Here is a 440-nt window from a genome sequence, read left to right on the forward strand (position 1 = left end):
TCTAACCACGCGGACGGACGGACGCGGAAAAACATGGCGGACCGGCAAGAACTAGTATGGCAGAGGTTCGTAAATACAGACATTTGTATGATTCAGCTCTCAGAGATCACCGTGATCAACATGTTGTTAATAATTCTTGGAGAGAAATAGCTCGCACTGTCGGAAAAGACGAGAACACTGTTAAAATTGCTGAAATGCCATGTTGTAAACAGTAATTTCTACTTCTACTACGGTGTAGTGTTGGATGCTTGCCGTAGAGCTCCATGCTGCCCCCTACAGTTTGGGAGAATATTGGCTCACCGCAGAGACAAGCCGCACAAACCATAAACACTGCGAGTTGTGAAGCTCGTTCCATCCGCGAGCCGCATCACCACGCGGAAAGTGAATGCGTCAAGCATAAACCAAGCTTCAATACCCCCCCCCCCCCCCACACACACACA

Source organism: Nothobranchius furzeri, chromosome 15 (genome assembly GCF_043380555.1).
Source record: "Nothobranchius furzeri strain GRZ-AD chromosome 15, NfurGRZ-RIMD1, whole genome shotgun sequence".
Taxonomy (NCBI): domain Eukaryota; kingdom Metazoa; phylum Chordata; class Actinopteri; order Cyprinodontiformes; family Nothobranchiidae; genus Nothobranchius; species Nothobranchius furzeri.